The 26,745-nt window shown below is 43.8% G+C and overlaps 1 pseudogene; it reads left to right on the top strand.

Annotated features, from left to right (window-relative positions):
- Positions 1-111: 111 nt before the first annotated feature.
- On the top strand, positions 112-22,386 carry LOC129847700 (selenocysteine-specific elongation factor-like; annotated as a pseudogene).
- Positions 22,387-26,745: the final 4,359 nt, after the last annotated feature.

Genomic DNA, 26,745 nt, shown 5'->3' with positions numbered 1-26,745 from the left:
CTCCAACCGGCATATTTTCCAGATTACTGTTTTTATTGATACACAGTTGACAGGAAAGTTTCGTGTAATTCGACAGCTAACGTTATTTCATAAAAATATGAATGAATTGTAAGATTAAAAGTTTAATGAATGACTGTTAGTTTAACGTAAAAGTAGTCAATTGTGTTACGTGTAATTACGGAAAGTAAACTAGAGTTCAAGGTCCAGCCACGCAACGTGCTGAGACTGGTTGCGACAGGAACATATTTCTAGTTAGCCAAAACTACCAGTCATGGCAGACTCGAGCAACAATCACTCGAAGACCCTCAATTTCAACGTGGGGGTACTTGGGCATGTCGACAGCGGGAAGACGTCGCTTGCCAGGGCTCTCAGCAGCACAGCGTCCACGGCTGCCTTTGACAAGAACCCGCAGTCTCGAGAGAGGCATCACCCTGGATCTAGGCTTCTCCTCCGTCACCGTGGACCTCCCAGAGCAGCTGCGGGCGGTGTCCGGGTGCCGGGGCTACGACAACCTGCAGTTCACCTGGTGGACTATCCTGGAAACGCGTCCCTCATTCGCATCCTCATTGGAGGAAAAGGATGCGAATGAGGATCGTGTTACTGTTTTAACTGCATAAATACATCTAACGTTATTCCCTAACAACAGTGGCAGGACAGCAAATGCTCAGGTGTTGAAACTTGTGTGACAGTGGAAACTTGTGTGACATCACTCACACTAATGACATGTAGTGAAATAAATTTGTCACATGCTTTGTAAACAAGTGTAGACTAACAGTGAAATGCTTACTTACTGGCCCATCCCTACAATGCAGGGTACATTTCTTAATATATATATATATATATATTACACACACAATACATGGACAAAAGTATGTGGACACCTCCTCGTTGAACATCGCATTCCAAAATAATGTACTTTAATATAGAGTTGCCCCCCCCCCCCCCCCCCTTTGCTGGTTTAACAGCCTCCACTTATCTAGGAAGGCTTTCCACTAGTTGTTGGAACATTGCTGCGGGGACTTGTTTCCATTCAGCCACAAGAGCATTAGTGAGGTCGGGCGCTGGTGTTAGGCGATTAGGCCTGGCTCGCAGTCCGCGTTCCAATTCATCCCAAAGATGTCAGATGTGGTTGAGGTCAGGGCTCTGTTTTGGCCAGTCAAGTTCTTCCACACCGATTTCGACAAACCATTTCTGCACAGGGGTATTGTCAGGCTGAAACAGGAAAGGGCCTTCCCCAAACATTTGTCACAAAGTTGGAATGAAGCACAGACTCGTTTAGAATGTCATTATGCTGTAGTGTTAAGATTTCCCTTCACTGGAACTAAGGGGCCTAGTCCCGAACCATTAAAAACAGTGACACAAGGACTTCTTACGTTGAAAGTCACTGAGCTTTTCAGTAAGGCCATACTACTACCATTGTTTGTCTATGGAGATTGCATGGCAGTGTGCTCGATTTTATACACCTGTCAGCAATGGGTGTGGCTGAAATAGCCGAATCCACTATGTTGAAGGGGTGTCCACGTACTTTGATTTATATATAAACATGAAGAATAAAAACACAATTAGTAACGATAACTTGGCTATATACACGGGGTACCGGTACCAAGTCAATATGCATGGGTGCGAGGTAATTGAGGTGGATACAGTGAATTCGGAAAGTATTCAGACCCCTTGACTTATTCCACATTTTGTTACGTTACAACTTTGTTCTAAAATTGATTAAATCAGTTTTTTCTTCATCAATCTACAAACAATACCCCATAATGACAAAGTGAAAACATTTAGATTTGTTGCAATTTTTTAAAATAGAAATACCTTACATCTCCGGAAGGTGCGGAGTCAATCACCACCTTCCGGAGACACCTGAAACCCCACCTCTTCAAGGAATACCTAGGATAGGATAAAGCAATCCTTCTGCCCCCCCCCCCCCCCTTAAAAGATCTAGATGCACTATTGTAAAGTGGCTGTTCCACTGGATGTCATTAGGTGAATGCACCAATTTGTAAGTCGCTCTGGATAAGAGCGTCTGCTAAATGACTTAAATGTAAATGTATAAGTTTTCAGACCCTTTGCTATGAGACTCAAAATTTAGCTCAGGTGAATCCTGTTTCCAATGATCATCCTTGATCATTCTGTGGTAAATTAAATTGATTAGACATGATTTGGAAAGGCACACACCTGTCTATATAAGGTCCCACAGTTGACAGTGCATGTCAGAGCACAAACCAAGCCATGGGGTCTAAGGAATTGTCCGAAGAGCTCCGGAACAGGATTGTGTCGAGGCACAGATCTGGGGAAGGGTAGCAAAAAATGTTCTGCAGCATTGAAGGTCCCCAAGAACACAGTGGCCTCCATCATTCTAAAATGGAAGAAGTTTGGAACCACCAAGACCCTTCCTAGAGCTGGCCGCCCAGCCAAACTGAGCAATCGGGGGAAAAGGGCCTTGGTCAGGGAGGTGACCAAGAACACGATCATCACTCTGACAGAGCTCCAGAGTTCCTCTGTGGAGATGGGAGAACCTACCAGAAGGTCAACCATCTCTGCAGCATTTCACCAATCAGGCCTTTATGGTAGATTGGCCAGACGGAAGCCACTCCTCAGTAAAAGGCACATGACAGCCCGCTTGGAGTTTTAAAAAGGTACATAAAGGACTCTCAGACAATGTGAAACAAGATTCTCTGGTGTGATGAAACCAAGATTGAACTCTTTGGCCTGAATGCCAAGCATCACGTCTGGAGGAAACATTGCACCACTCCTATGGTGAAGCTTGGTGGTGGCAGCATCATACTGTGGGGATGTTTTTCAGCTGCAGGGACTGGGAGATTAGTCAGGATTGAGGGAAGATGAACGGAGCAAAGGACAGAGGAATTCTTGTTGAAAACCTGTCCCAGAGAGCTCTGGACCACAGACTGAGGTGAAGGTTTACCTTCCAACAGGACAACGACCCTAAGCACACAGCCAAGACAATGCAGGAGTGGCTTTGGGACAAGTCTCTGAATGTCCTTGAGTGGCCCAGCCAGAGCCTGGACTTGAACCCGATCGATCATCTCTGGAGATGAAAATAGCTGTGCAGCGACGCTCCCTATCCAACCTGGCAGAGCTTTAGAGAATCTGCAGAGAAGAATGGGAGAAACTTGCCAAATACAGGTGTGCCAAGATTGTAGCGTCATACCCAAGAAGACTCGAGGCGGTAATCGCTGCCAAAGTTGCTTCAACAAAGTACTGAGTAAAGGGTCTGAACATTTCTAAAAACCTGTTTTTGCTTTATCATTATGGGGTATTGTGTATAGATTGATGAGGGGGACAAAAACAATTTAAGCCATTTTAGAATAATGCTTTAACGTAACAAAATGTGGAAAAAGTCAAGAGGGTGAATACTTTCCGAATGCACTGTATGTACAGTGTAGGGGTAAAGTGACTAGGCAATAGGATAAGTAATAAACAGTAGCAGATGCGTGTGTGATGAGTCAAAATAATTAGTGCAAAGAGGGGGGTCAATGCAGGGTCAATGCAGATAGTCCGGGTAGCTATTTGATTAATTATTTAGTTGTCTTATGGCTTGGGGGTAGAAGCTGTTCAGGGTTGTGTTGGTTCGAGTGTTGGTGCATCAGTACCGCTTGCCGTGCGGTAGCAAAGAGAACAGTCTGTGACTTGGGTGGCTGGAGTCGTTGAAAAGTTGTAGAACCTTCCTCTGACACCGCCTTGTATAGAGTTCCTGGATGGCAGGGAGATCAGCCCTAGTGATGTACTGGGCCGTACGAACTACCCTCTGTAGCGCCTTGCGGTCGGATGCCAAGCTGTTGCCCGTCAGGAAGTCCAGCATCCCGTTGCAGAGGAAGGTGTTCAGTCCCAGGGTCCTGAGCTTAGTGATGAACTTGGAGGGCACTATGTTGTTGAACAGCGGGGTTTCTTTTTTTAATCCGTCATAGTTTGCAAGTCCCGACACACCAGATGAGTGACAGAGCTGGTGTAGTAGGATTCGATCTTAGTCCTGTATTGACACTTTGCCTTTTTTTATGGCTCGTCGGGGGTCATAGCGGGATTTCTTATAGATGCCCATATTAGTTTCCTACTCGTTGAAAGCGGAAGCTTTCGCTCAGTGCGGATGTTCCCTGTAATCCATGGCTTTTGGTTGGGAAATGAAACGGGCCAGTCAGCTGTCTGACAGCTGGTACTCTAGCCCTGAAGTGTGACGGTCAGGTACAGGAATGGCAAGTGGCAACATACAATGACTTTATCAGATAAGGACAACATGTTCATGGATAATTGATTGAGGGTGGTAACTTCCGATACTGTAGAGCTTACTGTATTGTCTGTGAACTCATGGAAGTTCTCTCAGAGTTCAACTCTAGATCCAGCCAGCAGAGGGCGAATGAGGACTGCAGAATAAAGACTACACAAACACCCATACAAGAGTTTTTCTTGATTTGTACTATTTTATACATTGTAGAATAATAGTGAAGACATCAAAACTATGACATGACACATGGAATCATGTAATAACCCAAAAAGATTTAAACAAATAAAAATATATTATAGAGACTTCAAAGTAGTCACCCTTTGCCTTGATGACAACTTTGCACACTCTTGGCATTCTCTCAACCAGATTCATGAGGTAGTCACCTGGAATGCATTTCAATTAACAGGTGTGCCTTGTAAAAAGTTAATTTGTGGTCTTTCTTTCCTTAATAAGTTTGAGCCAATCAGTTGTGTTGTAACAAGGTAGAGCTGGTATACAGAAGATGGCACTATTTGATAAAAGTCAAGTCCTCATTAATTTAAGGCATGAAGGTCAGTCAACTCGGACAATTGCAATCGCAAAAACCATCAAGCGCTATGATGAAACTGACTCTCATACCATCACTCATTCATATATTTTTTATGTACATATTCTTATTCATTCCTTTACACTTGTGTGTATAAGGTAGTTGTTGTGAAATTGTTAGGTTAGATTGCTCGTTGGATATTACTGTATTGTCGGAACTAGAAGCACAAGCATTTCGCTACACTCGCATTAACATCTGCTAACCATGTGTGTGACAAATAAAATTTGATTTGATTTGATGAGGACCGCCACAGGAAAGGAAGACCCAGAGTTACCTCTGCTGCAGAGGATAAGTTCATCAGTGTTAACTGCACCTCAGATTGCAGCCCAAATAAATGCTTCACAGAGTTCAAGGAACAGACACATCTCAACATCAACTGTTCAGAGGAGACTGGGAATCAGCCTTCATGGTTGAATTGCTGCATAGAAACCACTACTAAAGGACACCAATACGAAAAAGAGACTTGCTTGGGCCAAGAAACACGAGCAATGGACATTAGACCGGTGGAAATCGGTTCTTTGGTCTGTAGAGTCCAAATTTGAGATTTTTGTTTCCAACCGTCATGTCTTTGTGAGACGCAGAGTAGGTGAACGGATGATCTCTGCATGTGTGGGGCCCACCGTGAAGCAAGGTGGAGGAGGTGTGGGGATGCTTTTCTGGTGACACTGATTTATTTAGAATTCAAGGCTACCACAGCATTCTGCAGCGTTACGCCATCCCATGTGGTTTGCGCTTAGTGGGACTATCATTTGTTTTTCAACAGGACAATGACCCAACACACCTCCAGGCTGTGCAAGGGCTATTGAATCAAGAAGGAGAGTGATGGAGTGCTGCATCAGATGACCTGGCCTCCACAATCACCTGACCTCAACCAAATTGAGATGGTTTGGGGTGAGTTGGACCGTAGAATGAAGGAAAAAGCAGCCAACAAGTGCTGAGCATATGTGGGAACTCCTTCAAGATTGTTGGAAAAGCATTCATCATGAAGCTGGTTGAGAGAATGCCAAGAGTGTGCAAAGTTGTCGTCAAGGCATAGGGTGGCTACTTTGAAGAATCTAAAATCTATTTTGATTGAACACTTTTTTGATTACTACATGATTCCATATTTGTTATTTCATAAGTTTGATGTCTTCACTATTATTCTACAATGTAGAAAAATAGTACAAATTAAGAAAAACCCTTGAATGAGTAGGTGTGTCCAAACTTTTGACTGGTACTGTATAATTTATTTCTCGAATCAACCATGCAAAGCAACCATTACATGGTTAACGCACACTGACTGACTGGCCCCTCCACTATCCTGTGGCTTTGCAAGGAGAGAGAGAGGAGGAATGGGTAGAACTCTCCAGGAGGACGAGAGAGATTTCCTTATCCTTACGGCTCAGTTGAACTCTGCTCACTCATTTCCCCTCTCTTCTTTCTTGCTACTATCCCCCCCCCCCCCCCTCCAATGAGTGTTTGTAGGGTTGATCCACTTTGTTTTATTATTTCTATTAATATCAGGAGTTGACAATATGTATCCTGTAAGAGGAGACTGCTTTGACAGGCCTGAGAGGTGAGGGTGAGCAAACTGGGCATTGGTGGGAGAAGAGAACAGGGGGAGTCGCAGTAGAAGGAAAGCAGGATAAGGCGAATATACACACACACACAGGAGTGCAGCCTGAGTCAGTGTATATGGCTGGTAGTTTGCTATATAAAGCCAGTGTGTCCCTGTGGATGGCACATGCTGTGGATTAGGGCGGAAGGAAGGTGTGGGGAATGGGGTATGTAATAAGCTTCCCCTCCTATCCCCAATGGGGAGAGCACAGGAAAGAAAGGGAGCCAAAGAGAGGCAGAGCAAAGAGGGGAGCACAGGAAAGAAAGACTGCCAAAGTGAGGGGAAGAAAAGAGCTAGGAAAGACAACCAAGCGAGCTGGGGCTCTAATTTCAGCCCTCTAGCCTTTCTCCCTTCTTTACATCCCTTTGTACCCTCCCTCCCTCTTTCCCTCTCTTCTTGTTCTGTTGTTATTCTTGGTTGTCTGTTTCTGTTCCTGTTGCTCCATTGGTTGCTCAACTTATGAATTTGGTTATATGGCCCTCCAGGAGTCCTGTGTAGAGGAGCTGTAAGCATGCAGTGCTGAGTGTGCACAATCATTTCACTGCAGTAGTTTTGGACTGCGGTGTTTATTATTGACAAGTCATATAGCATAAATGAAAGTATAATTGTGCGTGTGTGTTCCATGGGCTCAGATCATAGACCTGATGATGCTGGTGGTAGACGTGGTGAAGGGGATCCAGACCCAGACAGCAGAGTGTCTGCTGATAGGAGAGCTGACCTGCCCCCGCATGGTGGTCATTCTCAACAAGACTGACCTGCTGCAGCACAACAAGAGACAGACCGCCATCGACAAGATGACCAAGAGACTGCACAAGACCCTGTCCTAAAGACTGTCCTGTGATTGCCGTGGCAGCGAAGCCTGGGGGTCCTGAGGCCCCTGAAACAGAAGAACCCCAGGGAGTGCCTGACCTAATGGAGGTAAAGACCCTGAACACACTGGTGCCCCAGGATGTGCCTGCACTATTAGCCGTATGGGTTAATATTCTAACTAGACAGGACAAACGCTTTTTTCCGATCTCTGGTATATCATCAAGATAAATGAATCACAGCACGTTTTTGGAGTCATTCAGCAGTTTGTACCTGGTTAAATATAATGTTGTTGGAAATTAATGTTGAAAGCAAACATTTTGTATTCCTAAAACATACAAAATTATGCTATCGCTGATTCCTGTTGACAAGAACTTTTCATAAATATGTCAATGTCAAAACACAGTTTTGAAGTGTCCAAATCAATAGATACAAAAACTATTTGTGATATTCAAAACCTAAGCATAAAATGTACTACCTACATATGCAGTTGAAGTCGGAAGTTTACAGACACTTATGTTGGAGTCATTAAAACAAATTTTTTAAATTTCTTGTTAACAAACTATAGTTTTGGCAAGTCGGTTAGGACATCTACTTTGTGCATGACACAAGTAATTTTTCCAACAATTGTTTACAGACAGATTATTTCACTTATAATTAAAGGGATCCCAATTCCAGTGGGTCAGAAGTTTACATACACTAAGTTGACTGTGCCTTTAAACAGCTTGGAAAATTCCATAAAATGATGTCATGGCTTTAGAAGCTTCTGATAGGCTACTTGACATGATTTGAGTCAATTGGAGGTGTACCTGTGGATGTTTTTCAAGGCCTACTGTCAAACTCAGTGCAGTGCATTGTGAAGATGCTGGAGGAAACAGGTACAAAAGTATCTATATCCACAGTAAAACAAGTCCTATATCGACATAACCTGAAAGGCCGCTCACCAAGGAAGAAGCCACTGTTCCAAAACAACCATAAAAAAATCAGACTACGGTTTGCAACTGCACACGGGGACAAAGATCGTACTTTTTGGAGAAATGTCCTCTGGTCTGATGAAACAAAAATAGAGCTGTTTGGCCATAATGACCATCGTTATGTTTGGAGGAAAAAGGGGGAGACTTGCAAGCCGAAGAACACCATCCCAACCGTGAAGCACGGGGGTAGCAGCATCATGTTGTGGGGGTGTTTTGCTGCAAGAGGGACTGGTGCACTTCACAAAATAGATGGCATCATGAGGCAGGAAAATTATGTGGATATACTGAAGCAACATCTCAAGACATCAGTCAGAAAGTTAAATCTTGGTCACAAATGGGTCTTCCAAATGGACAATGACCCCAAGCATACTTCCAAAGTTGTGGCAAAACGGATTAAGGACAACAAAGTCAAGGTATTGGAGTGACCATCACAAAGCCCTGACCTCAATCCTACAGAACATTTGTGGGCAGAACTGAAAAGGCGTGTGCGAGCAAAGAGGCCTACAAACCTGACTCAGTTACACCATCCCTGTCAGGAGGAATGGGACAAAATTCACCCAACTTATTGTGGGAAGCTTGTGGAAGGCTACCCGAAACGTTTGACCCAAGTAAAACAATTTAAAGGCAATGCGTCCAAATTCTAATTGAGTGTATGTAAACTTCTGACCCACTGGGAATGTGATGAAAAAAGTAAAAGCTAAAATAAATAATTCTCGTTACTATTATTCTGACATTTCACATTCTTAAAATAGTGGTGGTCTTAACTGATCTAAGACAGGGAATTTTAAGAGGATTAAATGTCAGGAATTGTGGAAAAACTGAGTTTAAATGTATTTGGCTAAGGTGTATGTAAACTTCCGACTTCAACTCTACATGTGCCCAATAGTAATATATTACTTGTATTATAATTTTTTACGAGCACCTTATGAACTGCATATGCACCAAAAACCTTTTTGGTTTGACAAGTGGCAATAAATCATTCGAATTGATTTGGGGGGAATCAGGTTGTATGCACAACAAAAAACACACAGGAACTGTAAATATTGTTTACATCACTGGTTAGAGGACAAGCTGTTGAAGACAGCCTGCTACATTTTGGAGTGATGCATTTTGATTTGGGGCTCACCAAAACGGAAAGAGAAACGCAGCACTTATTTGCCAATCACTCATAATCGATATCACGTTGAAATCAATAGAACGAGAGGGGGAGTCAGGTTGCACGTCCTGTTCGAACAATACTGAAAACCCCCACTGAATCTGGGAATAGTATGTCTACTGTATCACTGGTTAGAGGACAACTTGTAAAAAAACATCCAGCTACGTTTTCGATTGTTGCATTTTGTTTCAAGTGGATCGCCAATGCGGAAAGGTAAACGCAGCACAATTTTGTTAAAGGGCTACTTCGGGATTTTGTCAATGAGGTCCGTTATGTACTTCCCTCGAGTCAGGTGAACTGCTGGATAGCATGCTAGTAGATACTACCTATAGATTTCCAGAAAATCTTTTGGGAAGTAGATGAATTGTCAATAGCCAGAAGTATCCCTTTAATCACTCATACCAATATCACATTGAAATCAATAAAGCGAGGCAAACGTTTGGGTGGTAGGCGCTGTTTGAACTAACACTATTCAAAGGCCACACTGAGTCTGAGGATTATTTTTTTATATCACTGGTTAGAAGTTAATTTGCTAAAGACAGCGGTCTACATATTGCTTTGTTATTTAACTTAAACGAATCACACCCCTGCATATGATATCAACACGGATAAAGTTTGGCTGTTATTTCAGTGATAGTTTGAATCGGGTGTGAGGCTAGCAACTTTTATAGCGAGACCACCCTAAAGTCTCCATGCTGTTTGGGTTCGAAAATGAGAGCACAGCTCTAACTCCTGTGACCCACAGTGCGTATGTCTTAATCACAGGACAAAACCAAAGAGATTGATCTGTTTTAAGCAAATGATCTCGTTCCATCATGCTGACTATAAACTTGTATACTAACATCACCAATCTGAGGTTAAAAGGATGTGTAATCCCCCCCAATTTGATGTAGGGAAATTTGATGTACTGAAAATTGTACCAAAACACATTTACAAGAAGATCTGTGCTGATGCAAAGTTTGGTAACAGAATAAAATTTAGGTTTGACCGTATTTCTGTAACCAAACTTTGCATCGGCACAGTTTTTCCAGTAGATGTGTTTTTGTACAGTTTTCTGTGGAAATTGTTAAAGTAGTCCTGCATAGAGCTGCATGGTTTGTTAAACTTTGAAATCAATGCTTTGGGTTTGATATACATTTTGAAGTGAAAAATCCGTCTCAGAGTAATTCGGTTAACTTGCAATTGCCCTGTGGTCAAAACGTGAGCTTGTGTAATGTAGTAACACATACTGTCCACATCATGGAAAGTAGCGTAATGTAAATTAATTAAATGTGGCATAAAAATGCAATATTTTAATTTAGGGTTATAGTTAGTTAACTCACAGATTTTTACAATAATCACCACATATTTCTCACTAGTTTAACCATTTAGAGAGTTAAGTGCTCTGAAACACATTTGAACCGGGTGCTCTAGACTATAGCTTCCATAGTGTCTGTGCAGCAGCCTGAACGTTCACCGCCACTTCTCTTACTGGTGTGAAGACCGCTTCAATGACACCTACAGTATCCTTTAATTGAAACGATACAGTAAAAGGTAGATACCATAGAACAAAGAGGCATATGACAGACACTGTCATAGGTCAGGGGGTTCTGCCCTATGATTAAAACACAAGAGCCACTGTCAGGAAGTCTTTATGAAACCACAGGATACACAGACTCAACACTAAGATATGCTTCTGATTAGGACTGGCCCTCTAGTCTCTGTGTATGTGTATGTGTGTATGTGTGTGTGTGTGTGTGTGTGAATCACACTCATGCCTACGATGACCGTACAATGTTATGACAGCAGTTTTGACTTTGCTCTGTATGCACGTCTCCCCGAGCTGTTGAAGAGCCAGACGTACTTCCCTCACAGAGACCCGGGGGGAGCCCTGCTGATGGCGGTGGACCACTGCTTCTCCATCCGCGGTCAGGGCACGGTCATGACCGGAACCATCCTACAGGGGGCGCTAGCTGTCAACGACGCCGTGGAGATCCCAGCGCTCAAGCTACGGTCACTGACCACAGAACGTTGATTTGCATGACCACTGAAAGAAGTCCTGGTCAGTGGTTCTCAACCCGCTAAGTCTATTGACCAGCAACAATTATTTGTGATATTGCTGATTTATTATAGTGCGTTAGTCAGTTGAATTAGTTCCATGGCATGCTCTTAGTTCCTGCTTCCAGAAAGGTGGAGAATGGTTGTTGCAGTAGAATAACCCTGATTCAGATGACCTGGACAGCACAAGGCTGGAGTAGAATCTACAGAGTTCATAAGTTGACTGGAAGAGGAGGGAGGGGAAAGAGGGATGGTAGTGTGGGGCCGGAGGATGTGTGTGTGTTTTGGAAAGGGCAGGATGGGGAGACTGGAGAAGAGGGGTGGGGGTTGACAGTACAGGAGCTGACTAATTTAGACCAGATGCAGTCACTCACATTTGTTTGTAGGCCAGCCTAGTCTAAACACCAGCTTATTGTATTCAACCTTACTATCAACTGGTGTCATTATAACATCCTCCATCAGGTGGCAGCAAAAGCCTGAAAAAAACTGGCTTTTGTCTCAGCATTCAGTGTCAGAGAAGAATGGTGGTTAGGCCACAACGACCATACTCTCAGTCACAACACAACAATGGACACACAACAAAAACAACACTCAGTAATGGGTAGGATAATTGTCCCTGTAACCGAATAGTTGCTGGGTCAAATCCCTGAGCCGACAAGGTAAAAATCTGCCGCTCTGCTCTTGAGCAAGGCAGTTAACCCCCAACGACAATTGCTCCCCGCGTACCGATGATGTGGACGTCGATTAAGGCAGCCCCCAGCACCTCTCTGATTCAGAAGGGTTGGGTTAAATGCGGAAGATGCATTTCAGTTGAATGCATTCAGTTGTACAACTGACTAGGTATCCCCCTTTCCCTGTTCTGTTGTATATTGTACATGGTAATACCTCGTAATTTGTCAATTGCATAACTAACCTTGCACAAACAAACGAGTCGGTTAGTTTGAATGTCTCTCTGTGTTTGTCTTTTAACCCCTAGGTGACCAAGAAAGTGAAGTTGAGTCAGATGTTCCGGCAGCTGGTGTGTGGGGCCATGCAGGGTGACCGCATGAGTGTGTGTGACCCAGTTTGACCCCAAATTGCTAGAACGGGGGGTGGTGTGTACCCCTGGTTCCCTACACACCCTCCACGCTGCCCTCATCTCCGTCAGAAAGATTGGCTAACGATTGGCCACCCGTGCCAAGTTCCATATCACCGTGGGCCACGAGACCGTCATGGCCAGGGTCACCTTCTTCGGGCTGCCCCCTGGGGAGACCCCCTAGACCCCCAACACAGACCCCCAACCACTCCCCTCTGATCCCCACTCCCCTCAGCCAGAACCCAGCCCCCTGAGCACACCCTTCTCCTTTGACCGGGAGTACTTCCACCAGGACGAGTATGTGATTGGTCAGCGGTAGGCCGGAGGGGCTAGGCCAGACCTGGAGCAGTGGGCGCTGCTGGAGTTTGAGCGTCCGGTCACGTGTCCCCCTCTCTGCCTGGTGATTGGCTCCAAGCTGGACACGGCCATCCACGCCAACGCGTGCCGGCTGGCGTTCCAGGGGCATCTGCTGGAGGGCTTTGAGGAGAAGAGCTATTCTGAGACTACACTACCCAGACTACGCATCTACAAGACCAAACGCAAGGAGGGAGCGGTGGAGAGGGTGAGTGGACGCCCTGCTCGCCTCTCTCTGACACCCTGCCCTCCCATCACCCTTTATGGATCTCTGTCCTTTGCCTCTGTCCTTTGCCCTCTCTCTCACCCCTCTTCTCCCTCTTTCTCTCTCTCTCTAGTCTTTGTTTGGATTTTTCATTGCTGGTGGTGCTGGAGCGTGTTGCAGTGACTGAGCTCCCATTGTGCGTACACACAGAGTCCCTGGGGCGATGCGGGAGGGCAGCGTGGAGAGGTATGCAGGGCCTTGACCTATGCTGGGCTGTGACACAGGCGTGTGGTCCCCTGATGCCAGAGGCAGCAGCCAGACAGACTGGTGCTGTTTGGACACACCTGAGTGGCACAGAAATATACCCACATGACTCTCTGCATTCCTCCCGACCCGCACTCTAGCCTCTGCTCTCTCGCTCTCTCTGCTCTCTCTGCTCTCTCTCTCTCTCTCTGTTCTCTCTCTCTCTGTTCTCTCTCTCTCTGCTCTCTCTCTCTCTTCTCTCTTTCTGCTCTCTCTCTCTCTGTTCTCTCTGCTATCTTTCTCTCTCTCTCTCTCTCTCTCTCGCTCTCTCTCTCTCGCTCTCTCTGCGCTCTCTCTCTCTGCTCTCTCTCTCTGCTCTCTCTCTCTGCTCTCTCTCTGCCGTCTCTCTGCTCTCTCTGCTCTCTCTCTGCTCTCTCTCTCTGCTTTCTCTCTGCTCTCTCTCTCTGCTCTCTCTCTGCTCTCTCTCTCTCTCTCTCTGCTCTCTCTCTGCTCTCTGTTCTCTCTCTACTCTCTCTCTCTGCTCTCTCTGCTCTCTCTCTCTCTGCGCTCTCTCTGCGCTCTCTCTGCGCTCTCTCTCTGCTCTCTCTCTGCTCTCTCTCTCTCCCTCTGTTCTCTCTCTCTGCTCTCTCTCTGCTCTCTCTCTGCTCTCTCTGCTCTCTCTCTGCTCTTTTTTTCTTTCTCTCTCTTTGTGTACTCGACCCGTCATGTTTTTTGTCTCTCACCTTCAGCCTCTTTCTCCCTGGCTCCATCTCACTCTTGTAATATATTTCTATGTTCCTCAGTTTGTTTTTCCTCTTTTGGCTCATAAGAGTCTTATCTGCCTCTCGTTGCTCCTGTCTGTCTCTGTCTGTTTGAGTGTTGTCTGCCACCCAGCAGCAACCAGCAGTGTGTCTATGTGTACACGCCCTCAGTCAGGGTCGCTAACAGGTCAGAGGTCAAGTGTGTGGACAAGTTTTACTGCTGTTAGCACCTCAGGCTGTCGACAGCCAACCCCACAGTTACACAGCAGTCCTTGACCCTCTCCCTGTGAGGTCAGACTCTGTTCATGTGGGTGTGTGTGGGTTCCCCTCACATAATGAGGAAGTGCTGTTTGTTTTTTGTCTTCTAAGAGGACACATACCTGAGATGTTGGAATGTTTGAGATATGACTGTGTCTTTAAGTCATGCCTTTGTCACAGTGTTGTCTGACATGTGTACCAACTGTAGCTTATCTGTGGTCACGCTTCAGTCAGAACCCAACGTCAGAGAGAGAGAGAAAGGGAGCGAAGGGGGGAGGGTTCAGGAAAGAGTGAGGGGGAGAAGTAGAGAGAGACAGAGCGGTGCCCTCCCTTTATCGGATCAGTGACGGTTGAGAGAGTCTCAGTGATGGGGAGAAAATACAAACAACAAACAGAAGAAGAATGTGTAGAGGAATGAAAGAGGAGATACAGACAAGCTGGTGGCAGGCCTAGGGCAATGTGGCTCGTTGGGTTGGGACGGGGTACAGAACAGTGTCATGGTGGGGTCAGCCACCCCCCACTATGGCGACAGAGTGGCAGCATGGTAACACGAGGTCATGCACCAATGTCTGTTAAATCAAAGAGAGGAACATAGAAAACAAACACACACTGACCTCTCTGTGCTGGAGGAAGTTTATACTGTCAGACTCAATAAATAATTAAAGGATATGCTGGATAGTTTTAGCATATTTTCCACGTGTGTTATTTGCTTTTATCATTAACTGGAAGCTGTTCGTTGAATAATAATATTATTTAAGCTTATTACATTACAATAATTATCTTTGATATTTTCTTATATGATTACTTTGTATCTGTCATTGGTGCCCCCATGTCTCTTTACTCATCTCTAATATTTATATATTCCTTAATTCCGTTCTTTTACTTTTAGGTTTGTGTGTATTGTGTGTATTGTTGTGAATTGTTAGATATTACTTTACTGTTGGAGCTAGAAACACAATAATTTCACTGCACCCTCAGTAACATCTGCCAAACATGTGAATGTGACCAATAACATCTACCAAACACGTGAATGTGACCAATAACATCTGCCAAACACGTGAATGTGACCAATAACATCTACCAAACACGTGAATGTGACCAATAACATCTACCAAACACGTGAATGTGACCAATAACATCTGCCAAACACGTGAATGTGACCAATAACATCTGCCAAACACGTGAATGTGACCAATAACATCTACCAAACACGTGAATGTGACCAATAACATCTGCCAAACACGTGAATGTGACCAATAACATCTGCCAAACACGTGAATGTGACCAATAACATCTACCAAACACGTGAATGTGACCAATAACATCTGCCAAACACGTGAATGTGACCAATAACATCTGCCAAACACGTGAATGTGACCAATAACATCTACCAAACACGTGAATGTGACCAATAACATCTGCCAAACACGTGAATGTGACCAATAACATCTGCCAAACACGTGAATGTGACCAATAACATCTACCAAACACGTGAATGTGACCAATAACATCTGCTAAACACGTGAATGTGACCAATAACATCTGCCAAACACGTGAATGTGACCAATAACATCTACCAAACACGTGAATGTGACCAATAACATCTGCCAAACACGTGAATGTGACCAATAACATCTGCCAAACACGTGAATGTGACCAATAACATCTACCAAACACGTGAATGTGACCAATAACATCTGCCAAACACGTGAATGTGACCAATAACATCTGCCAAACACGTGAATGTGACCAATAACATCTACCAAACACGTGAATGTGACCAATAACATCTGCCAAACACGTGAATGTGACCAATAACATCTGCCAAACACGTGAATGTGACCAATAACATCTACCAAACACGTGAATGTGACCAATAACATCTGATTTGATTTGGTCAGGTAACAGATGACTACACTGTGATTGGGCGAAACCTGTTTAAGAAGTAGACCAACCTGCAGTTGTTTTTGGGGTTAAAGGTCACTCTCAATCGGCGAGGCAGGGATCATCGATGGCGGCTTCGGACAAAGCGGCAAGTTTACGATCTGGGTGACAGGTAAGTAGTGGTGGGGCTGGAGGTAAAGGTGGAGGTGGTGAATGAATCTGTTTAGGAAGAAAAGGACCGCGCCGACGATTGGTTAAAATCAGCGGACCCATGGGCGTCCTATCACATTTTACCATCAGATATTGCAGTGGATGGGCGTCCTATCACATTTTACCATCAGATATTGCAGTGGATGGGCGTCCTATCACATTTTACCATCAGATATTGCAGTGGATGGGCGTCCTATCACATTTTACCATCAGATATTGCAGTGGATGGGCGTCCTATCACATTTTACCATCAGATATTGCAGTGGATGGGCGTCCTATCACATTTTACCATCAGATATTGCAGTGGATGGGCGTCCTATCACATTTTACCATCAGATATTGCAGTGGATGGGCGTCCTATCACATTTTACCATCAGATATTGCAGTGGATGGGTGTCCTATCACATCTGACCATCCGATACCACCCATCATTTTCTATTAATTTCCAGGCGATTCTACATGTTGATTTGCCACTGTTCGTTGACAGCAGGTGATCTACTGTGCACGGCCAACGTTCCCTATGGTGTCTCTCCTTCATAAGCTCCATTAACAGTCAAGATAAGGACTGTATCGTTTGAGTTTTTTACTGCGTTTGTTGCCAATGCATATTCCATCTGTTTATTAGTCAAAATTATGCAATTACACTTATAGTACAACCAAAGCATGAAAGGGGCCTTCTCTTGTTTTCCTGCATCTCTCTCTGTGGTTCCCGTAGTCGCAGTACATTCGCTATCAGGATCAGGATGTGGTTAGAGTGGTGGGCTGGGAATCCCACTCCAGCATTCCCAGGATTCCTCTGGGGGTAGCTCTGGGTCCGAGGGAAGTCTGCTCCCTGTTTATTTTACCTTGTGTCTCTCCGCTCCCCTCCGACCCACAGCTAGGCTCCACACTGGGCCGGGCAGGAAGAGAAACCAAAAACATTTAGAAAGAGAAGCCTACCTATATCCTCTCAACTCACTCACATTCACATTCACGTACACACTCACAGACATGCTCTTACATACACACTGACATACTTGGCTAGTCACTTAAGACATTCAGTATGCTCATTGCTCATACACACTCATAGTATGACGGTGCTGTGTGATCCTTTGACCTCTAGCTACCCCAGGTGTGTTTGTGTTGTGTGTGTGTGCTCCCTTTCTCTCGTTGTTGTTCTTTTCTTCTCCCCTCAAACCTCTTCATGGCACATGATTAAAGACAGAGAAAGCCACGGAGAGAGGGAGAAATGGAAAGAGGAGGGCTAGTTAGATTTGAAGGGCTTCTTTGAAGGCCCTCCAGGCTTCTCCACAACCTCCCCCCTCTCACACAGGCACTACTGTCCAATCCCCCCCGCTATCCACCCTCCCCTGGACCTGACCCCAAACTCATCCCCTGCAAGCCCCTAAAGGCCACCAGCCTGGCACCAGACAGTTATTCTGTCTCTCCAGAGAGAGATGGAGGGATAGATGGAGGGAAAGGAGCAGAGAAAAATAGGGGAGTAGTGTGGTTTGTGTACGTGATGTCCGCTTGGATAGAACAAATGTTTTCATTATGTGGTTTAAATCAATACCACAGCTTGTTATACATGTGTGAAGGTGGCTTCAGGAGGGTAATTCACTGTGTGTGCGTGTTTGCAAATTAGTTGTATTTTACTCAAACATTGAACTAGATTTGACCGTTTTATTGGACACTATCACATGATTCATTCTAGTTTGTATTTACTGCTATTTATCTAAGTGCTTCCCTTTGTGTGATTGTTTGCGTGAGTGTTTGTGTGAGTAAATGAATGAATGAGAGAAAGCGAGAGAGAGAAGTGGGGTAAGGCCAAGCGAATAGATCGGAGATATCCATCCCCGTAATCCTAACAACCCTCATGCTGGCATAACCATAACAATCTCCTCGGTGGCGCCGTGTGACGCGGGTAGGCGAGGTCAGCCGATGCAGAGGTTTGCTCAGGGAACATTTCTCGGCTACACGTGAGCAGAAAAACAAACACACACACACACACACACACACACACACACACACACAGGAATAGATGCCACAGAAGAATCCACGGCCTGACAACTGCCTGACGACTGTCAGACACCAATGTAAATGTCAGCCAGGACAGGACCGCCACAGAGAACCCTGACAGAGACACTTTTCTTCTACAACTATAGGAACCGTGAAACAAGACCAGCACAACAGATCTACACTATATATACAAATTATGTGGACATCCATTCAAATGAATGGATTCGGCTATTTCAGCGACACCCATTGCTGACAGGTGTATAAAATGGAGCACACAGCCATGCAATCTCCATAGACAAACATTGGCAGTAGAAGGGCCTCACTGAAGAGCTCAGTGACTTTCAGCATGGCACCGTCATAGGATGCCACCTTTCCAACAAGTCAGTTTGTCAAATTTCTGCCCTGCTAGAGCTTCCCCGGTCAACTGTAATAGTTGAAGTGCTGTTATTGTGAAGTGGAAACGTCAAGGAGCAACACCAGCTCAGCCGCGAAGTGGTAGGCCACACAAGCTCACAGAACGGGACTGCCGATTGCTGCAAGAGTGCTGTAAAAGAACGCTACCTGCCCAAATGCATCGTGCCAACTGTAAAGTTTGGTTGAGGAGGATTAATGGTCTGGGGCTGTTTTTCATGGTTTAGGCTAGGCCCCTTAGTTCCATTGAAGGGAAATCTTTACATTTCAGCATACAATGACATTCTTGACAATTCTGTGCTTCCAACTTTTTGTAGCAACAGTTTGGGGGAAGGCCCTTTCCTGTATCATCATGGCAATGCCGCCGTGCACAAAGTGAGGTCCATACAGAAATGGTTTGTCGAGATTGGTGTGGAAGAACTGACTGGCCTGCACAGAGCCTCACTGCTCTTGTGGCTGAATGGAAGCAAGTCCCCGCAGCAATGTTCCAACATCTAGTGGAAAGCCTTCCCAGATAAGTGGAGGCTGTTATAGCAGCAAAGGGGGGACCAACTCAATATTAATGCCCATGATTTTGGAATGAGATGTTCAACAAGCAGGTGTCCACATACTTATGGTCATGTAGTGTTTCTGTTCTCTCTCTCATCTCCTCCATCTCTGTCATCAACACTCTAAAGAGCAGATATATACCGTTGACCCTGATTCACCACTGGAGAGCAGTCAGAACAGGTCTAGTGGTGTGGTCTAGGGTGGTCTAGTGGTCGAAGCCATTGCCTCCAGATCACATGTAACGCTATAACATGGGTACGAATCCGGCCCACTGCTATTTCAGCACACTCGCTCTTCTAGATTTTATCTCTACCTCTGTCCAATCCTTTGTTTAATTTTGATCATTTAAACTGTATTTTTTTGTATTTGTTAAATACCTATGTGACTTGTATAAACTACCAGCAATTCTAATACTGATATGATTTCTCTTTATCTCTCAATTCAATTCAATTCAATTCGCTTTATTGGCATGACGTAACAATGTACATACATCTCTCCCTCTCTCTTCCCCATTCCCTCTTTCTTCTCTTCAGAGGGTCTTAGTCTAGAGACTAAGCAGCTACTCTCCTCCACCTCCAAGAAGAAAGGAAAGGGTGGGGCTAAGGGGGAACTAGCCAAAGAGGAAGATGCCAAGATGGACACTCAGCCAATCAACATCAGCCTCCGATTCAAGAGATACGCTTTTGACCCCCACAAGAAGATGGTTCAGTCTTGAGGTGCGTTCAGTTCACTTGAACGTTTGCTACGTTGTGGAGCGGTTTGTACAGAACAACACGTTTCCCCAAAACGTTCTTGTATGTTCTTGAACAGACTTTGTGCTACGTCTGGTGGGTGTGGCAAGGTGTGGCTTGAAGCAATGAGTGACGCATTTAAAGGGCAGTGGTCATGCTGACAGCGTTCGTAAAAACCCACAACCCCTCCCCATTTTTAAACTGGTTGTTCAGTACAGCACTGTTTCTGTTCAATTGAACGTTCCAGAATGTAAAAACGTACTGACCGCAGCCCTGACCTTTGCAGCAGTAGCTAGAGGATGAGAACAGAGATAGAGTGGTTAAAAAAGTGGCTACACTGTTCTCCTTTTCGAGTTGAAAGTAACGATTACTATATTTTTCCATTATAGGTGAATAAATGCTTGCACAAAATAAAAATGTTGTGTCAGCCATGTTACAGTAATGATGGAAAGAGGAGAGAGTGGTTCAGAGACGGTGTAAAGGCTGGCCTCTGTATCTGGAGTACATAGTGTCTTCAGAAAGTATTCATACCTCTTGACTTATTACACATTTTGTTGTGTTACAGCCTGATTTCAAAATAATGACAAAGTGAAAATGTTTTAAGAAATGTTTGCAAATTAATTGAAAATGAAATACAGAAATATCTAATTTACATAAGTATTCACACCCGAGTCAATACTTTGTAGAAGCACCTTTGGCAGTGATTATAGCTGTGAGTCTTTCTGTGTGGAAGCCTCTATGAGCTTTCCACACCTGGATTGTGCAACATTTGCCCATTTATTTATTTCTAAATTCTTTGCTAGACAGTCATTTTCAGGTCTTGCCGTGACTGTTTTAAAGTCACCATTGGCCTCATGGTGAAATCCCTGAGCGGTTTCCTTCCTCTCCGGCAACTGAGTTAGGAAGGACGCCTTTATCTTTGTAGTGACTTGGTGTATTGATACACCATCCAAATGTAATTAATAAACTAGAAAGCCATTGCAATGCTAGTTATAGCCTAATGTTAGCTCGCTAACTAACATTGAATCTATTTGGTTAGCTTTAACTACCTGCAGATTCATACTCCAGCATTTCATGCATGGTGGCTAGCTATGACAATCCATTTTGTACTGTAGCTATGGGTTGGGATTATGGTTAATTGTTTAGATAGCTAGCTAACATATAACTTTATTTCTGCTAGCTAGCTACATGTCTAAACAAAATACTCCACTTCGCAAGAGAATGATTACGTGACCCATATATTTAGCCAGGTGTGTCTGGGGGTGATTACGGCCATCTATTCTATTTCATGTACATGTCTAGACAATAGTGACCCATCCACTTAGCTAGATGTGGCTGGGGGGTGGTTATAGCATTTATTTAACATGACACATCAATTTAGGGTCTGGGTAAGCATCATCTAATAATTGTGAAATATTTATACAATATTTTTAGCTGGACACTTTCAAAGTAAGATTAGGATATAGGCCACGGACGAAATAAAGTGTATTGTTACCTGGAGATTTTCATTAATGTAGGCTACTACTTAAACCACGTTTAGTCTTAAAATCTTTGATTGTTTACTACACTACCTTACTCACACATGGCCTCACATGTGACTCATTAAAGAGATGGGTGGGGCTAAGGTTTAAGAGGGTGTAAATGATGCTGAATAGGTGTAGACAAAGAAGAGCTCTCCAGTAGGTGTGGGGTTACAAGTTTATCAACTTCATCCATTGTAAAAGAAACACCATTTCAAATGTTGCTACATAAGACCTAATCAAGGTGGTCGGTCACAAATGTGGAATAAGTCAAGGGGTGTGAATACTTTCTGAAGGCACTGTAAGCTTCCACACTTCATCTTCCACATTCGGACTGAGGACCCAAAGGTCTCACCTGAATCTCCATCATAGTGGCCTGCTGAGAAGCCTGAGAGAAAAGCAGAGACTGTATGATATGTGTCTGTTTAAACCACACTTTCCCTGTGACAGTAGTGTCACCTTAGGCAACCCAGAGATATGGCCAACACCACTCCCTCGTCGTTTTGTTGGCTGACCTGAAAGTTGCGCATGTATGATGTGGCAAATGTCAAGAGAATATCCGCTCTCGCTCTCTCGTTCCTCCCCTATTGTCTTTTACAACTGTCTTAATGGGGATGACCAAATTAGATATTGTCATCAAAGCAATCATCAGTTTTACAAACATAACACATGACCAGCTCTCTGCTCTCTCTCTGCCCTGATCTCATGCTCATTTTGTGGTGAAAGGTCATCTCTTTCTGGGTTTGGACCCATTCACTCCGTGTCATTTCAATTAATGTCAATAAATAAAGAAAACACATGCTGAAAGTCCACTTCCGCGTCTTATTGATGTGTGTGTGTGTGTGTGTGTGTGTGCATTTGTCAGTGGTTAATAAAGACCCCCCCATGACATGATTGTGATTGACATGAATCTGTGGGATGTGAATACTGTTTTGGGCTTGACTTGGTGTTTGTGAGGCAGAGTGATGCCATTTTAGTGGGCTCATTCTGATTGAAACTAATGACCCCTGCCTAGGGCTGTGGCGGTCATGACAGGTAATTGTCAAGCAAATAACTGCTGGTCTCACGGTAATTGACCGTTAATTAACATAAACACATTTAACATCTCCTGGCTTCCACGCATAGCCCACGCAAAGCCTACACTGATGCAGACCTTTGGAAAATCATTTTTTTTTAAAGTCTAATGAATCCATGTAATACATCCTACACCATCACAATAAATCCATTATTATTTTAGACAGGTCTAAAGAAACAGGATATGAAGAAAATGTAGTATTTTTCAGAAGAACAGAATAGCATACTCTGAGGTGTCCTTATGTTAGGTCCTGATCTGACTATGCCATATGGCTGTGGGCTACACGAGTTCATTTAGCAGAAAATATTTGCTTAGAATTCAGTGGCATTAATTTATAGTATGAAGAATACAATTGAACATAGCTGAATAAAATATATTTTCTACAAACGATTTGAGGGAGTGCGCACATGCGGCTATTCTGTGTTGAGCGGTTAACAAAGAAACAGGTACTCTCCTATATGCTTAATTTAGAGTTATTCATGTAACTTTAGTTGTGATACAAACATTGGGCTATATGTTTCGACTTTTAATACGTTATAAGGCTGCATGATGGGACTAATGATGATTTGAGAAAAGTCACATGAAAGGCATGCTTAGTTTTTTGCAACTGCGCGCGTCCTTATCCAATTCCAATTGAAGATATTGGAAGAACTGTCCACATTTACTTTTAATCTGCCAACAAGATGAGTAGGCCTAACGAACAGCAAAAGCAGTAGCCTATGTCAATCTACTATCCCCCATAGTACAAAAGTTGACCTACTCTATTCTGTGCGAGAAATAAACATTCCAAACATAGCCTGGGACAGTTGTGGGATGCGATAGATCCCAAATGAATACAACCACTAGCATCAAAAAAACCTGTTTTAAGCAATGAGCCTGACGCAACAGATGAGAACGTTTTTGCTTAAAATGTTGATAAACCAGTAGGCTATTTCTTCACATTATAAGCATAGCAATGCGCACGCACATGGCAGTAAGTTAAGTGCAAATGTTTCATCAGCAGGAAAACACCATTCACAAAAGTGACCACAAATGCGATTAGGCATGTAATACTTTTATTATAACGGTGCATTTTTATGGTGGAAATTATCTTCCCCAAACTTGAAACTCACGCGCTGCATGTGTATGCCATTTAGGCTCTACACCCATTGTAAAGCGGATTAATGTGCCTTATTTTAAGAAGTTATTTGGCCACTTTAGTTGATGAGGTTTGCGACTATGATGCCCACGTCTTAAGCTGTAATAGACAAATATTGTCACCCATCACACTATTCTTGATTTAATCTTGTCTTTACTTATACATTGGCTTGCTAAAGTATTCACCCCCTTGGCATTTTTCCTATTTTGTTGCATTACAACCTGGAATTTAAAATGCAACCTGGAATTAAGATTTTTGGGGGGTTTGTATCATTTGATTTACACAACATGCCTACCACTTTGAAGATGCAAAATATTTTTTATTGTGAAACAAACAAGAAATAAGACAAAAAAACTGAACTTGAGCGTAACTATTCACCCCCCCCAAAGTCAATACTTTGTAGAGACACCTTTTTACAGCAATTACAGTTGCAAGTCTATTGGGGTATGTCTCTATAAGCTTGGCACATCTAGCCACTGGGATTTTTGCCCATTCGTCAAGGCAAAACTGTTCCAGCTCCTTCAAGTTGGATGGGTTCCGCTGGTGTACAGCAATCTTTAAGTCATACCACAGATTGTCAATTGGATTGAGGTCTGGGCTTTGACTAGGCCATTCCAAGACATGTAAATGTTTCCCCTTAAACCACTCGAGTGTTGCTTTAGTAGTATGCTTAGGGTCATTGTCCTGCTGGTAGGTGAACCTCCGTCCCAGTCTCAAATCTCTGGAAGACAAACAGGTTTCCCTAAATTTCCCTGTATTTAGCGGCATCCATCATTCCTTCAATTCTGACCAGTTTCCCAGTCCCTGCCGATTGAAAAACATCCCCACAGCATGATGCTGCCACCACCATGCTTCACTGTGGGGATGAGGTTCACGGGGTGATGAGAAGTGTTGAGTTTGCACCAGACATAGCATTTTCCTGACCAGAGTACCTTCTTCCATATGTTTGGGGAGTCTCCCACATGCCTTTTGGCGAACACCAAATGTGTTTGCTTATTTTTTTTCTTTAAGCAATGTTTTTTTTCTGGCCACTCTTCCGTAAAGCCCACCTCTGTGGAGTGTACAGCTTAAAGTGGTCCTACAGACAGATACTCCAATCTCCGCTGTGGAGCTTTGCAGCTCCTTCAGGGTTATCTTTGGTCTCTTTGTTGCCTCTCTGATGGGCGGCCCTCTCTTGGCAGGTTTGTTGTGGTGCCATATCTTTTCAATTTTTGAATAACGGATTTAATGGTGCTCCGTGGGATGTTCAAAGTTCCGGATATTTTTTTATAACCGAATCCTGATCTATACTTATCCACAACTTTGTCCCTGACCTGTTTGGAGAGCTCCTTGGTCTTCATTGTGCCGCTTGCTTGGTGGTGCCCCTTGCTTAGTGGTGTTGCAGACTCTGGGGCCTTTCAGAACAAGTGTATATATACTGAGATCATGTGACAGATCATGTGACACTGAGATTGCGCACAGGTGGACTTTGTTTAACTAATTATGTGACTTCTGAAGGTAATTGGTTGCACCATATCTTATTTAGGGGCTTCATAGCAAAGGGGGTGAATACACTTTTCTGTTTTTTATTTTTTTGAATTTTTTGAAACAAGTTATTTTTTTCATTTCACTTCACCAATTTGGACTATTTTGTGTATGTCCATTACATGAAATCCAAATAAAAATCTATTTAAATTACAGGTTGTAATGCAACAAAATAGGGTAACCGCCAAGGAGGATGAATACTTTTGCAAGGCACTGTGCTGAATGATGTGTGACATTTGTTTTGATTTTAAAATGGACCATTGTCATGCACCTGTCTCAAAACAGGGGCAGCAGAAACAAATACATGTCATCTATGCACTTAAATAGCAAATGGAGGACGCTTTTCCCGTGGTTAATTTTCATCCCAGCCAGGTAAGGCTATACTCCTGTTGTAAAGAGAAGCAATGTGCTTAATATTCGGATAGTTGAGAAATAAATATAATAGGCCTAGCCTATAGAAAGCTGATAGGATCCTCCTCTTTTTAGTAGAAGCCATCACTCTGTTTTCTCACACAATTGCATAGCCTATAGAAATGTTACGCAACATGAGCTCATGGGCTCTCATGAAGTGTTTGATTAGATTTTCGATTACATTTACATTGATGTCAGAGTGATTAGAGGGACAATAGAGTGCTGAGTACCAGGCAGTTTGCAAGTTTGGTAGGCTACTAATGACCATCAGCAGCATCAGAGCTTGGAGAAGCCTAATTACCGTGACTGTGCGGTTACGTGGATTTTGACTGTCGTCATGATTCGTGACCGCCAGTGTGGCGGAAACACGGTCACTGTAACAGCCATACTCCTGCCCAATGACATCATCATGATAGAAAGGTGACAGAGTTAGCGTGGGTTAATTCTGTTTTATTTCAGCTGTGTGTGTGTGTGTGTGTGTGTGTGTGTGTGTGTGTGTGTTTGTGTGTGTGTGTGTGTGTGTGTGTGTGTGTGTGTGTGTCTGTGTGTATATTTTACTTTCACCAGGCCTTGGAGGTATGCCAGTGGGGTATTGAGGATGTAGTGTGTGATGTCAGCAAACTGTCTCTGTGGACCCTTTCTGTATCTGAGCTGGAATCAATGGAAATAGGAGGGAGGGAGAATGAGAAGGGGACACTACCAGGATTGTTCCTCTGACTGACAGTCCTTTTAGTCTTATCTCCTCCTGTTCCTCTTATAAAAAACCTTCTCCCTGTTCCTCTTATAGAAAACCAGACGAAGGGTAAAAAACCATCTCCCTGTTCCTCTCCTTACTCCTCTCTTTCTCCAATTTCTCCCTTGCTCGTGTCTTTCCATACAGCTTTTTATTTTTGCCTGTATGTCACTCTCTCAGCCCCCTTTCACATTTTGTCTTCCTAATTTCCCACTCTCACATTCTGTCTATTTTTCCTCATTAGCACCTCACAGCTCTTTGTGTGAAA

Source organism: Salvelinus fontinalis, chromosome 3 (genome assembly GCF_029448725.1).
Source record: "Salvelinus fontinalis isolate EN_2023a chromosome 3, ASM2944872v1, whole genome shotgun sequence".
NCBI classification, from domain to species: Eukaryota; Metazoa; Chordata; class Actinopteri; order Salmoniformes; family Salmonidae; genus Salvelinus; species Salvelinus fontinalis.
The sequence above is the reverse complement of the archived record's forward strand: the minus strand, read 5'-3'. Positions and strand labels throughout refer to the sequence as shown.